Source organism: Vulpes vulpes, chromosome 5 (genome assembly GCF_048418805.1).
Source record: "Vulpes vulpes isolate BD-2025 chromosome 5, VulVul3, whole genome shotgun sequence".
In the NCBI taxonomy this organism is placed as follows: Eukaryota; Metazoa; Chordata; class Mammalia; order Carnivora; family Canidae; genus Vulpes; species Vulpes vulpes.
In genome coordinates, this window is record NC_132784.1 from 2,928,273 (window position 1) to 2,942,540 (window position 14,268).

The 14,268-nt window shown below is 44.7% G+C and overlaps 1 protein-coding gene across 6 annotated transcripts in view; it reads left to right on the plus strand.

Moving 5' to 3' along the window:
• The first annotated feature begins 7,444 nt into the window (after nucleotides 1-7,444).
• Nucleotides 7,445-14,268, plus strand: part of WDR33 (WD repeat domain 33) — a 110,493-nt gene continuing 103,669 nt past the window's right edge. For all 6 annotated transcript variants that reach the window (XR_012001469.1, XM_026015680.2, XM_072757464.1 and 3 more), the window contains exon 1: nucleotides 7,445-7,659. The gene's annotated coding sequence lies outside the window, so the exon portion shown is untranslated. The remainder of the gene's footprint in view (nucleotides 7,660-14,268) is intronic.

A 14,268-nucleotide genomic window follows, 5' to 3' on the forward strand; every position in this document is an offset into this window, starting at 1 on the left:
AAAAAAAAAAGACCTAATTGGCTTTACTCATGATTGATGAATCAGGCAGCATCCCATCTAGCAAACAGAATGGAGCTCTGGAGAGCTGAACAAAATGGGAGGCTTTTATGAGCAAAAGGGGATAGAAAAAAGTAAGTTTCTAGCAAAGAGTGGGTTGTTTCAGGCAAGGTCACCTTCCTTTGTAGGAAGAGCAGGTGTCTATCATGTAGATGACCTCACTAGAACTGATCAGTTAACTCCAATTGACTGGTTAAAGTTCCTGGGAAAGGCTGAAATTACAATTAGTTTAGATACTACATCTCAGTTTGCTGATGCGGAGCTTAGCACAAGCAACTCCATTTTTAGCATGTTATCTCTCTTTTCTTTCTTTCTTTCTTTCTTTCTTTCTTTCTTTCTTTCTTTCTTTCTTTCTTTCTTCTTTCTTTTTCTTTCTTTCTTTCTTTCTTTCTTTCTTTCTTTCTTTCTTCTTTCTTTCTTTCTTTCTTTTTTTAAGATTTTACTTATTAGAGAGAGCAGGGGGAGGAGCAGAGGGAGAGGGACAACCAGACCCCATACTGAGAGAGGAGCTTGATGTGGGGCTTGATTCTACAACCTTGAGATCATGTCTTGAGCCAGAATCAAAAGTCAGACACTTAACTAAGCCACCCAGGTGCCCCTCCTTTTTTTTGTTTTTTCTTTAACACATTGCAGTGGAGGGATCCCTGGGTGGCTCAGTGGCTTAGTGCCTGCCTTTGGCCCAGGGCTTGATCCTGGAGTTCCAGGATCGATTCCCACATCGGGCTCCCTCCATGGAGCCTGCTTCTCCCTCTGCCTGTGTCTCTGCCTCTTTCTCTCTCTCTCTCTGTGTGTGTCTCTCATGAATAAAGAAATAAAATCTGAAAACAAAAAAACACATTGCAGTGGAAGCAATAGAGACCAACATCAATTCACCGGGTGGTAGAATCAATACTCTGATTCAGGCCTATTGACATGAGGTCCAGTGTTCTTTTCCCCTGGCATGCTTTGTAGGCCAAATCTGTAGTTGTGTATGTGGTATTCTAACATGGATTTTTGTTTTCTCAAAACTTCAGAACTGTGTATTTAAGGAAACTATATACATTACTTTTGGTATTTAATTTAGAGACTTTAGTTGGGTGGAGAGACTACTTAAAGCTCCCCCATTCATGAGATAATTATTCAAACTTCTACTTTTTTTATTCCTTAAAGAGTTTAAAAAATGTTTTTATTTTTAATTTTATTATTTTTTTATTCATTTGAGAGAGAGAGAGCACGAGAGCACAAGAGCATGAGCAAGAGGGAGGATCAGAGGGAGATGGAGAAGCAGACTCCCTGCCAGGCAGGGAGCCTGATGTAGGGCTTGATCCCAGGACCCTGGGAACAAGACCTGAGCTGAAGGTAGACACATAACTGACTGAGCCACCCAGATGCCCCTCAGCCTTTTATTAATTAGTTAATTAATTAATTAAATATTTTAATTTATTTGAGAGAGAGTGACAAGAGAGAGTACAAGCTGGGGGAGAGGCAGAGGGAGAGGGAGAAGCAGATTCCTTTCCAGGCAGGGAGTGGACTCTGGGATCATGACCTGAACTGAAGGTACACATTTAGCTGACTGAGCCACCCAGGTGCCCCTCAACCTTTTTTTTTTTTTTTTTAATTTTTATTTATTTATGATAGTCACACAGAGAGAGAGAGAGAGAGAGAGAGAGGCAGAGAGACAGAGAGAGAAAGAGAGAGAGGGGCAGAGACACAGGCAGAGGGAGAAGCAGGCTCCATGCAGGGAGCCCGACGTGGGACTCGATCCGGGGTCTCCAGGGTCGCGCCCTGGGCCAAAGGCAGGCGCCAAACCGCTGCGCCACCCAGGGATCCCGAATAAATAAAAATTTAAAAAATAAATAAATAAAAAAAAGAATAGATCTCCTGAGGCATTAGTACAACGAAAATTCATGTTAATGAGCTTCAATTAGTAAGGAATTATATTTTATTTTAAAGTTTTATTTATTCTCATGAGAGACAGAGAGAGAGAGAGAGGCAGAGACACAGGCAGAGGGAGAAGCAGGCTCCATGCAGGGAGCCCGACGCGGAACTGGATCCCAGGTCTCCAGGATCAATGCCCTGGGCCCAAGACAGATGCTCAACCACTGAGCCACCAGGGGGATCCCCTAGTAAGGAATTTTAAACAGAATTAGTGCAGGGGGAAATTAGTAAAATGTAACAGCATTATTTATATAGACTTTTCAGCTCTAAATTCCATATCTCTAGTAATAAGAATGTATCTTTACCTCCTGGTATAGAGGGGATACCTTTCACATGGGAGATTTATTTCCTATTTTCTGGAGACAAAGGGGCATCAGAGTTCTTTTTGGATTGGCCATTTAAGTAACTTTTATTTTAAATGGTCAGTGCATGGAACACCTGGGTGGCTCAGTCAGTTAAGTGTCTGTCTTCAGCTCAGGTCATGATTTCAGGATCTGGATGGAGCCCCACACTGGGCTCCCTGCTCAGTGGGGAAGCTGCTTATCCCTCTCCTTCTGCCTGCAGTCCCCCTGCTTGTACTCTCTCTTTCTGTCAAACAAATTAATAAAATATTTTTAAAAATTAAAAAATAAAATCAGTATGCCAGGGCATGTGGGTGTTTCAGTCCATTAAGCATCTAATTCTTGGGCAGACCGGGTGGCTCAGCGGTTTAGCAATGCCTTCAGCCCAGGGTGTGATCCTGGAGACCCAGGATCGAGTCCCACATTGGGCTCCTTGCAGAGGGAGAAGCAGGCTCCATGCAGGAATCCCGACATGGGACTCGATCCCAGGTCCCCAGGATCACACCCCGGGATGCAGGCAGCACTAAACCGCTGCGCCACCGAGGCTGCCCAGATCTATTCTTTTTTGTCTAAAAACTATAAAATTGCCTGCCCTCATCATTTCTTTGGGTCTGAATTTTGTTGTTGGGCTGCCTTGCACATGTAATTAACCTAGCTTTTTTCTCCTGTTAATCTGTTTTGTGTCCATTTTATTCTTAGATTAGCTAGAAGAATCTTGAAAGATATTAGGAATTTTTCTTCCTCAAGACAGTCGAATGGGCCCTCTCCATGCCCCAAAGGAAGTTGAGGTATTCTACCTAATAAGACTGTCCTCCTCCGCAAGGGAAGGTGACCTTCCCTGAAACAATCCTTACTTTTCTTTTGCTAATTGTCCCACTCCATATCTGTCTATAAAACTCTTCCTTTTGTGTAGCTCCGTGGAGTTCGTTCCTTTCTTTTTGCTGGATGGGATGCTTCAGGATTTAGGAATCACTTAACAAAGTCAACTAGGTCTTTAATTCTGCTCACTTGATTTTTTTTGTAAGTCTCTAATCCACAAGTAGTCTATAACAGTTGTCCCTCTTTTTTAAATTTTTTTTAAAGATTTTATTTATTTATTCATGAGAGACACAAAGACACAGGCAGAGGAAGAAACAGGCTCCCTGTGGGGACCCCGATGTGGGACTCGATCTCGAAACTCCAGGATCATGACCTGAGCCGAAGGCAGACGTTCAACCACTGAGCCACCCAGGTGTCCGTTTATTTTATTTTTTAATTTTTTTTAAAGATTTTATTTATTTATTCATGAGAGACACACACACAGAGAGAGAGAGAGGCAGAGACACAGGCAGAGGGAGAAGCAGGCTCCATGCAGGGAGCCCGACATGGTACTCGATCCTGGGTCCCCAGGATCCCGCCCTGGACTGAAGGCAGCATTAAATCGCTGAGCCAACGGGGCTGCCCCCCTGCCCTTTTTTTTTTTTAAAGTAAGCTCTATGCCCAGTGTTGGGCTCCAATTCACAACCCCAAGATAAAGAAGTGTTTTCTACCAACAGAGCCAGCAAAGTGCCTCAATGCCTCTATTCTTTAATAACTTTTTTGGAGGGCAGCCCCCGTGGCTCAGCGGTTTAGCACAGCCTTCAGCCCAGGGCATGATCCTGGAGACCTGGGATCGAGTCCCATGTCGGGCTCCCTGTGTGGAGCCTGTTTCTCTCTCTGTGTCTCTCATGAATAAATAAAATTTATTAAAAAAATAACTTTTTTGGAGACAGTAGATCACTTGCATAGAATTCTATAGAATATAACTGTTTGCATACTTGTAGTCTATCTCCTAGTCAATTAAAAAAAATAATTTTCCCAGCAGGACTTGCATGATTAGTGGTATGAATATGAATAGCTTTTAGTTATTATTAGATTGATCTTTTAATGCAGCACATCTTAAGAATTTTCAAGGATCAGGACACTTTATTATGCTTGAATGCCTTCCCTATCACTTGTAGTTATATCTAGAACGGACCACTTGCTTGCCACTTTTCTTTTTTTTTTTTTAATTTTTATTTATTTATTTTAGTCACACAGCGAGAGAGAGAGAGAGAGAGAGAGAGAGGCAGAGACATAGGCAGAGGGAGAAGCAGGCTCCATGCACCGGGAGCCTGACGTGGGATTCGATCCCGGGTCTCCAGGATCGCGCCCTGGGCCAAAGGCAGGCGCTAAACCGCTGCGCCACCCAGGGATCCCTTTTTTTTTTTTTTAAATTTTTATTTATTTATTTTAGTCACACAGCGAGAGAAAGAGAGAGAGAGAGAGAGAGAGAGAGAGGCAGAGACATAGGCAGAGGGAGAAGCATACTTTTCTTTTAGAACCCTACTTAAGGGTAGACTACTGAGGGTCACTTTCCTGTCTCCATTCTCCCACTTCAGCTGGTGAGAATCCTGCCTTTCCTTCAGGGTTCCTGTCATCCCATCCTACACTTAACCACATGGAACTCAAATTGTTGTACTGCAAGGGACTCTTTGAGGACTGGTTTATTCTGTACCTGGAAGTTAGAGAATATGCAGGGCAGTACTATTTATTGCTTAAATAGTGGTTTGGTGACTGAGTTATGAGTTCCTCCATACCACCCATCCCTGCTCCTCCCATTCCCACTCTACCATATTCTTTTAGGGGTATATACACTCTCACATATCCTAGTGTTAAGAACAAGACCACCATAATTGGAGTCATTTATGTTTAGCCCCACATCACAAAAACAAGACAACATAATTTTGGCTCTCCCAGAAATGGGATCTTAACCAGTTAATCAGGAATCACCTAATCAGCACTAGTTAAGTAATTGGCCTGATAGACTCCTGCCATTCTCTAAAGCAAAGTGATCTTACTGTAACAATCTACCTTTTTAAAAAAACAAAAACAAAACAAACAAACAAAACCCCAATCTACTTTTTTTTTTTTAATGATTTATTTAGGGATGCCTGGGTGGCTCAGCAGTTGAGCGTCTGCCTTTGGCCTGGGGCATGACGCCCTAATCTACCTTGTGTCTAGTATAACTTCCGTCTTCCCACTCCCATCTGCCTATAAAAGTCTTTAATTTTGAAACTTTTTTTTTTAAAGATTTTATTTATTTAATCATGAAAGACACACACACACACAGAGAGAGAGAGAGAGAGAGAGAGAGAGAGAGAGGCAGAGGCACAGGCAGAGAGAGAAGCAGGCTTCATGCAGGGAGCCTGACGTGGGACTCGATCCCAGGTCTCCAGGATCGCGCTCTGGGCCGAAGGAGGCGCTAAACTGTGAGCCACCCAGGCTGAAACTTTTTTTATTATTTATTTGAAACTTTTTTTATTTTTTAAAAGCAAATCTTTTATTTTTATTTCACGAGAGACAGAGAGAGAGAGAGGCAGAGACAGAAACAGGCTCCATGCAGGGAGCCCAATGTGGGACTCGATCCTGGGACCCAGGTCACGCCCTGAGGCAAAGGCAGATGCTCAACCGCTGAGCCACCCAGGTGTCCCTGAAACGTTTTTAAGTCATCTCTCTGCCCACGGTGGGGCTCAAACTCATGACCCAGAGATCAAGAGTTGCATGTTCTACCAATAGAGCCTGTCAGGCTCCCCAATATTTTAAAATCCTTGATTCATATTGCTGTATTATTTCCCAAAACCTAGAAGACAACTTGTTTGGAAGTTATACATTTCTGAACCTTATAAAAAATGGAGGGTGGCTCAGTGGTTGGGCATCTGCCTTCCGCCCAGGGCGTGATCCTGAGACCCAGGATTGAGTCCTGCATCGGGCTCCCTGCATGAAGCCTGCTTCTCTGTGTGTCTGCTTCTCTGTGTCTCATGAATAACATCTTAAAAAACAACAACAACAAAAACCAAGGAATCGTCCAGTGTCCTCTTTTGTGCCGTATGTAGCAGTGCCCGTGAGAGTTGTGTCTATCAGTAATTATTTCATGTGGCTGTGTAGTTCACTGTAGGACCAGAACACAACCCATTTACTGGCAAAACTACTGATGGGACATTTGGATTACCAGTGATTGATTACTCTGATCACAGCTGCTGTGAACACTTTTGTATAAGCCACAGGTAGACGAATGCACTCACTCCAGTTGCGCTGTAACTGCTGGGTAGCAGGTGAGTATAAACTTAACTGGAACAGACACTTAGAAGTTCTCCAAAGTGGTTGTCGCATCCGACTCAGTTTTTATAACTTGGTCAGCCTCTGAGGAAAGGAGATAACCCACGGGCACGATTCGCTCCAGGTAATGTAAACTCCAACTTCCTGCTTGACTAAGCAAAGTGCATTCATTTAAACGCTCAAAATAGGTACCTGGGTGGCTCAGGGCCTTTGAGCACCTGCCTTTAGCTCAGGGCCTGATCCTGGGACTGAGCCCCGCATGGGCTCCTTCTCAGAGGAGAGTCTGCTTCTCTCCCTCTGCCTCTCAGGAACAAATGAGTAAAATCTTCTAAAAAATGCTTAAAATAGGGATCCCTGGGTGGCGCAGCGGTTTGGCGCCTGCCTTTGGCCCAGGGCGCGATCCTGGAGACCCGGGATCGAATCCCACGTCGGGCTCCCGGTGCATGGAGCCTGCTTCTCCCTCTGCCTGTGTCTCTGCCTCTCTCTCTCTGTGACTATTATAAATAAATAAAAATTAAAAAAAAATGCTTAAAATAGGGGCGTCTGGAGTCCGCTCAGTGTCTGCCTTCAGCTCAGCTCCTGCCCTCCAGGCGCTGGGGTCCATCCAGCTCCCTGCTCAGGCCGCTTCTCCCTGTCTGTGGTCCGTCTCCCACTGCCTCTCAAATAAATAAATAAAATCTTTAAGACGTTCAAAACAGCGCAGGAGCCCCAGTTGCATCCCCGCTCAGACTCAGCACGGCCAGGTGCTTGCCCACGACGTCGCTGTCGGCGGGCTGGGCCATACACCGCCCGCCAGCAAATCTCTTATTCAAATTTTGAGAATCCAGGTGTGTTTCAGGGCATCCAGCCGAGCTCCCGGGGTGAGGGAAGCCGGAAGGCCTCGGCCGTCCTCCGGGGGCGGCGCACACTTCCTCTCCGCGGGAACAAAGGGAGCCCGCAGCGAAGCCGCGTGGGGACCCGGCCCGGCCCCGCCCCTTACCTAGGCACCTGCGCAGACGGAGGACGCCGGAGCCAGGCGCCCCAGGCGCGCATGACGTATGACGTTCGACGGTGCGCGATGACGCCAGGGCGTGCGCTCGGGGGCTCGTAGGGGAAGATGGCGGCTGCTGCTTTGGAGGAGAGGGATTGAGAGGGGCGGAGGGAAGAGGCCGGGCGGGAGAGACGTTCCCGACAGCGAGGACGACCCCTTCGTTCGCCGTTCGTTGGGAGCTCTGCTCGGCGCCGGCGGGTGAGTGCAGCTGCCGCACGGCACCCCCAGCCCGCAGCAGGCCGAGGCACTTTCCGCCATTTTCAGGCTCGGCCGTTGCGTGCTTTGGGGGCCTGGAGGGGCGCCTGGGGACAGGTTGGGTGAGCCGGGAGGATTGTGGTCGGGAGCGCGCTTTGAGGCTGGTCCCAGCTCTAGGGGAGGGAGCTGGAGGCTCGAGGCAGGCCGGGTAGGAAGGGGGCACGCAGGACTGAGGCCCTTGGCCGGGAACTGGTGGCGACGAGACGTTAGTCGGGTAGGCCACGGATGGGACGTGAAGTTTGGAGGAGGGAGACGCGTTAGCTGGAGCCTGGGGGCGGGAGAGCAGGGCATCGAGCCGACAATTGAATGGAAACGTGGTTTCAAGGGGTCTCGGGAAGTTCCTGCGAAACCTGTGAAGCCGCGGCAGGCGGAGTCTCGGTGGTACCGTCGCTCGAAGCGGGTGTTTGTAACAGGGATAAACCCACCGTTTGACAAGCAAGAAAGTCTCCTCCGGAAAAGTTCCCGTTGTGTTTGCTTTCAACCTGCCACCGCCGGTGCCCCCGCGCTAGCTCCGTCCGCCTCTCCGCTTTTATTCCTAAGTCGCTTTCTGACAGCCAGACGTTTAGGATCTCAGAGAAAACCCTGTTTTTGGAAAAGGAAATAAATGTTGATGCTAAGCGGTTGTAACCCTTGTGGTTCGTGACTGTTCCGAGGAAAGAGGAAGGTAGGTCGGTAGGGAACTCTGTAAATCAGACGGGAAAAGTTAGCGATTCCGTGCGGCAAGCCCGTCGTGAATGTTTGGAAGTAATTTCTGCACACGTGACTTTAGCTGTTCAGGAACTTTGGAAGACACCTGAGCGTGAACAAAACACCCCGTGTTAAAGGAACACCCACCTCCTGGGAGCGCTGAGTTGACTTCTAAGAACCCTCCGGACATCCAGCGCGCGCAGCGTTTGTTTGCCTGTTGAAAGTGATGCAGGCGGTGGTAGGACTGTTTAATTCGGACGACTTTTAGGGACTGTTCAAGCGGAGCACGCTCATTGTTCCCACGGTGGCATTTCCCCCTTCCTAATCCTAACTGCATTTTTAAAAGATTTTATTTGAGAGAGACTGAGACAGCATGGGGGGGGAGGGGCAGAGGGAGAAGTAGAGGGACAAGCAGACTCCTCGCTGAGCTGGGAGCCCCACGTGGGGCTGCATCTCGGGATCCGGAGGCAGATGCTTAACCTCCTGGGCCACGCAGGCGCACCTCGTAATTGCAGTTGACGCCCATGTTTAATTACCCTAAGATACTTTTGCACGTTTTAATTGGTCTCCTTGCCTAGAATGTAAAGTACTGTGCCAGTTTGAGTTTGCGCAGAGCTTGAAGCTCTGTAGTCTATCTTATTGAAATTTACGGAAAATTTTAATTTTTCTTACACGTGGTGAGAATATTGTTAGAAAGTTGGCCTTACATCATAATGATTTAGTTGCAAATCTTTATGATGTTGATGACTTGAATTCTTTGGTTGGTGAAAAATATTAAAATGTCCAAGGTCCGATTTTTGCCATCACGGTTTTATCTTGACCTAAGGCTTTAATTACTCTTTTACTAGCCACTTACGATGCTTATTCATAGTTTTTTTTTTTTTTTTGTTAAGTAATAACTCCATATTTCTCACATTACTTTGGGAAAAACACGTTATTTATTGTCCAAGTTCAAACTTTCATATTTCTGAATAAGGAAGTAAAGTTATAGTAAAGTTTTAAAACTATGAATATATTGACAGAAATACTGGTGAAAGTCGCTTATGAATATATATGGAATCCTTTTGAGGTTGCTTAGCAAAAAAAAATTAGGACTTTTACGACTGTTTTTAGATAAAGTAGTAATTGTAGGCTAGAAATTTTCATTATCAACATATATTTACTTAAATGTCATGAACTTACCACTTGTTTAAGCATTGCAGATTTGTTGTTTTAAGATTCTGGATTGTCTCAGTTTTCTGTCAAATATCCCAAGATTTTTTTTGTTTTTTAAAGATTTTACTTATTTATTCATGAGAGAGAGAGAGAGAGAGAGAAAAGCAGAGACACAGGCAGAGGGAGAAGCAGGCTCCACGCAAGGATTCCGATGCAGGACTCAATGCTGGGACTCCAGGATCGTGCCCTGGGCCAAAGGCAGGCGCTAAACCGCTGAGCCACCCAGGGATCCCATATTCCAAGATTTTATTTGTGTTGAAAGTTTTGCTTGTAAGATGTTATGTCTGTTTGATTATTTATTTATTCATTCATTCATTCATTCATTTATTTTTTATTGTTTTAAAGATTTTTAAAAATTTATTCATGATATATATATATATATATAGAGAGAGAGAGAGAGAGAGGCAGAAGCATAGGCAGAGGGAGAAGCAGGCTCCACGCAGGGAGCCCGACGTGGGACTCGATCCCAGGTTTCCAGGATCGTGCCCTGGGCCAAAGCCCGGCACCAAACCGCTGAACCACCCAGGGATCCCCACTTTATCTGTCTATCTATCTATCTATTTATCTATCTATCTTATTTATGTATGTATGTATGTATTTATTTATTTTTCTTCTTCTTAGTGGAATGGTGAAGGTTTCTCTGTTGCTGTAATATGTTGTGTGACAAGTAAGTTGCCAGGCCATAGTTTTAATGCTTAAAAATGCCCCCCCCCCCTTTTTTTGGGGGGGGGGTGTCTTTGACAGTGACTTAGGTTAAAAACTTTTCTCTTTGAACATGGGCAGTCCCGGAGGCTCAGCGGTTTAGCGCCACCTTCAGCCCAGGGTGGCTCAGCGGTTTAAGCACTGCCTTCAGTCCAGGGCGTGATCCTGGATGGAGCCTGCTTCTCCCTCTGCCTGTGTCTCTGCCTCTCTCTCTGTATCTCTCATGAATGAGTAAATACAATCTTAAAAAATAGAGAAATTAAAAAAAAAACACCTTTTCTCTTTGAACACGCTCTGGTAACGTTTCTGTTCCCATTGCAAAAGACTTGAATTAGTTCTAGACGCAGAAACTCTTAAGTGTGTTGGAAAGTCATACCCACGTTACTCTCCTCCTTTCTGGTCCTTGAACATTTTAGTAATATTTTCTGGTGGAGGACTGACTTCATAATGTTTGTATTGTACTCTATAGTCATAGTTTGAGAGCTTATAAATTCTCAGAGCAGGTTAGTATTAGAAAGGTCATGGCTTTCAGCTGCAGACAGGTTTATTTATTTATCTTATTTTTATTTTTTAAAGATTTTATTTATTTATTCATGAGAGACATACAGAGAGAGGCAGAGACACAGGCAGAGGGAGAAGCAGGCTCCATGCAGGGAGCCCGATGTGGGACTCCATCCGGGGACTCAGGGGTCACGCCCTGAGCCGAAGGCAGGCGCTAAACCACTGAGCCACCCAGGGATCCCTGCAGACAGATTTAAATGTGAGTCTGAGGGACCCCTGCGTGGTTCAGCGGTTTGGCGCCTGCCTTTGGCCCAGAGCGCGATCCTGGAGACCCGGGATCGAGTTCCGCGTCGGGCTCCCGGTGCATGGAGCCTGCTTCTCCCTCTGCCTGTGTCTCTGCCCCTCTCTCTCTCTCTCTCTCTCTCTGTGTGTGACATAAATAAATAAATAAATAGGCTCACGACTAACCAGCTTTTTTATATTGGGTCAGTTAATTAAACTCTGAACTTCAATTTCCTTATGTATAAGAATGTTTAGAATAGTTATTTCAAACATGAAAGAGTGATAGGTAGTAAGCATTTAGTAAATTTTGGCATTTTTTTCTTCCTGTGACTTGAATTTAATTGGCGAGGTCATTTTCTTTTCTTTTCTTTTTTTTTTTTTTTTGAGGTATAATTGACAGGTAACATAATAGTTCAAAGTATACAACATAATGATTCAATATTTGTATATATTGTAAAATGATGGCTTCAATAAATGTAGTTAACATCCGTTGCGAAACAGTCACGAATTTTTTTCTTTTGATAACTTTTAAGATTTCCTCTCTTAGCAACTTCCATATATGCAATATAGTATTATTAACTATAGTCACTATGCTGTATGTTACATCTCCATGGCTTAATTTTAACTGGAAGTTTGTACTTTTGACTCCTGTCACCTTTTTGCCTCCCCTCCCCCTTTTTCAGTTTTTAAAGATTAACTCAAATATCTTTGTTAAATATTTAGTCTCATTCCTCTGGTAAGCTATTCTGTTCCCTGTGTTATTAAAGCATTTTGTGCATATCTCTAATTAATGTATTTTGATTGTGTATCTTCACTACTTTGTGAGCCTCTTTGAAGGCAGATACTTCATTTTCATATTATATATATTATATATATATATATATTTTTTTTAAAGATTCATTCATGAGAGACATAGAGAGGCAGAGACATAGGCAGAGGGAGAAGCAAGCTCCTCGTGGGGAGCCCAGTGTGGGACTCAGTCCCAGGACCCCGGCATCATGACCCAAGCCAAAGGGCAGATGCTCACCCACTGAGCCACCTAGGAGCCCTCATTGCCTTATATTTTTGTATTCATAAAGCTAGGCAGTATAAAAATTGAGAAATGATGGAATAAGTGGGTTTTCTACAGAACCTTTCCTCATAACTGCTGGATCCCTTTTCACACAGATCTGGTTTATTTCTGCTCCTTAGCCTTTACTTGAAAGCTCTTTGCCTGTCTCCCTCCTCTCAGACCATTCATATCATATCCATTCCTCAAAATCCAGCTAAATATCATACCATTTAATGAGGTCTTAAGTGACTTTTCCCTTATTTGTAACTCCTCTCTCCAGTTAGCCTAGGGTGTGTGTGGTTGTCTCCTGTTACTTTGTGCCCTGTAGTACTTGGCACAATGCCTTACCTGTTTTGAGTAGTTCCTTGGGTGGGATGATAAGTGCAAAACTGTGCTGAGGCTGAGTTTGTTACAGGCACCTGCTGTATTCACTGTCCCACTTAGTAAGATACTTTTAAGGGACAATCCCCCCCCCCCTTTTTTAAAAGATTTTATTTATTTATTCATGAGAGACAGAGGGGGGTTGGGCAGAGACACAGGCAGAGGGAGAAGCAGGCTCCATGCAGGCAGCCTGACATGGGACTCGATCCCAGGTCTCCAGGATCAGGATCACGTCCTGGACTGAAAGGCGGTGCTAAACCGCTGAGCCACCTGGGCTGCCCCAATTTCCCTTTCTTTGTATGTAGAATATTCTGTTAACTCTCCCCCCATCTTTTATGTGAAATTGCAAACATCCAGAATAGTTGCAAGAATGAACACCTATTAACTTTTCATGTAGATTTACCTGTTACTAACAGTTAACCATTTGCTTTAGCCCTCTATCTACCTCCTCCTCCAACAATCAATTGAAATTAAGTAGCACATATCATGCTCTTTGTCCCCTAAATATCTCATGATGTATCTCTTTAAGATTATGTCATTCTTGCGATGCCCTGGTGGCTCAGTAGTTGAGCGTCTGCCTTCGGCTCAGGGTGTGATCCTGGAGTCCCTGGATCAAGTCCCGCATGGGGCTCCCTGCAGGGAGCCTTCTTCTCCCTCTGCTTATGTCTGTGCCTCTCTGTGTGTCTCGCATGAATAAGAAAATAAAAAAAATCTTTAAAAAATGGGACGCCTGGGTGGCTCAGCGGTTGCGCATCTGCCTTCAGCTTGGGGTGTGATCTGGGTCCCAGGATCGAGTTCTGCATTGGGCTCCCTACGAGGAACCTTCTTCTCCCTCTGCCTGTGTCTCTGCCTCTCTCTCTCTCTCTCTCTCTCATGAATAAATAAATAAAAATCTTAAAAAAAATTAAAAAATATAATTCTTCCACACTTTTTAATTTTAAACCAGACTCCACTGAAGGCAGTATTTTTTTTTTTTTTAAGATTTTATTTATTTATTTATTCATGAGACACTGAGAGAGAGACAGAGACCTAGGCAGAGGGAGAAGCAGGCTCCATGCAGGAAGCCTGATGTGGGACTTGATCCTGGGTCTCCAGGATCATGCCCTGGGCTGAAGGCAGTGCTGAACCGCTGAGCCACCTCGGCTGCCCAACTGAAGGCAATATTAAAAACATAATATCTAAGGCATACCTTATTACCTTATTATGCCTAAGGTAGTTAGCATTAAGTCTCTGGCGTTAAATTTTTTATTTTTAAAGATTTTATTTATTCATGAGAGACACAGAGAGGCAGAGACACAAGCAGAGGGAGAAGCAGGCTCCCTGCAGGGAGCCTGATGTGGGACTTGATCCTGAGTCTCCAGGATCACACTCTGGGCTGAAGGTGGTGCTAAATCGCTGAGTCACCCGGGCTGCCCTAGCATTGACAAAAAGTCAAGAGTGTTACACATTAGGAATTTTCTGATTGAATGCTTAAAATGTCTTTTAACTGGTTTCGTTAATTCCTTTTATTTCCTATAGGATGGAAGTTAGGTCTAGAGAGGCTTGATTAAATTTGGGTCAAACGTGTTTGGCACAGATACTTTATAGGTGATAACATATAATTTATATTGTCAAAAAAAAAATATATTGTCATACATCAGGAACAACAGAATGTCTGGTTCTCCTCCTGCTAGTGAGGATCCATAAATAAGGTGGTGGAAACTGCCACATATTAGTTTGCCCCATTGTTTACA